The sequence below is a fragment of the Elephantulus edwardii genome, unplaced genomic scaffold (genome assembly GCF_000299155.1).
Source record: "Elephantulus edwardii isolate Elephantulus edwardi_28Jun2011 unplaced genomic scaffold, EleEdw1.0 scaffold00013, whole genome shotgun sequence".
Classification (NCBI taxonomy): domain Eukaryota; kingdom Metazoa; phylum Chordata; class Mammalia; order Macroscelidea; family Macroscelididae; genus Elephantulus; species Elephantulus edwardii.
The window spans coordinates 834458-835155 of NW_006399763.1; the positions used below are offsets into that span (position 1 = coordinate 834458).

The 698-nt window shown below is 38.7% G+C and overlaps 1 protein-coding gene and 1 pseudogene across 1 annotated transcript in view; both read left to right on the forward strand.

Annotated features, from left to right (window-relative positions):
• Positions 1 to 541, forward strand: part of LOC102861936 — a 15373-nt pseudogene extending 14832 nt beyond the window's left edge.
• The window catches only part of AK9 (adenylate kinase 9), a 233855-nt gene that overhangs the window by 56543 nt on the left and 176614 nt on the right, over positions 1 to 698 (forward strand). The gene's annotated exons all lie outside the window — the stretch shown is intronic.

Sequence of the window (698 nt, forward strand, 5' to 3'; positions counted from 1 at the left end):
AGAGGAGTGAACTGGGTGGGGGGAGGGCTGGGCGAGGAGAGAAGTGCAGCAATGAATGAATGGAAATCCAAAATCTCTGTAAATGTTCATTAAAATTATTAAAATAAAAAAACTTATAAAATGAATAAAAGAAGATGGATTGACTCAGTGACTGAGGTAATGAGGGTAATTGTGTCAGAGACAATAAGGTTGGCTCATGATAGAGCAGGGTTCAGAGCTGTTGGTCACTATGAGTCGCAAGCAACTTGATGGCACATAACAACATTGCAAGTACAGATAATATTTACTGAACATCCCTTATATGCAAGAGATGTACTGAGCACACTGCTGAGGGAGGAATATGAGCAGTCTCCCCCTGTGCATTTTATAGCCTCAGAAACCCTATGGAGGATCAACTGTGACAGCTCCATGACAATGAGAGAAAAAGCTGATTTAATCCTCACAATATATCTTTTAATTAAAATGTTTTTAATCTTCCTTATAGCTGATGAAGAAACTGATCTCAGAGATTATATCACTTGCCATGGCTGACAGACAGTAGGCGAATGAAATTCAAGCTGAGTTGTCTCAAATGATCTCAGAAAATTGGGTGAAAAAACGGTACATAGAAGCAGAAGACATCCATATATCTACTCTCCGAAGATACCTGTTCTTGTTGTTGTTACATGCCATCTAGTCTAGTTCTTACATTGTTGTTA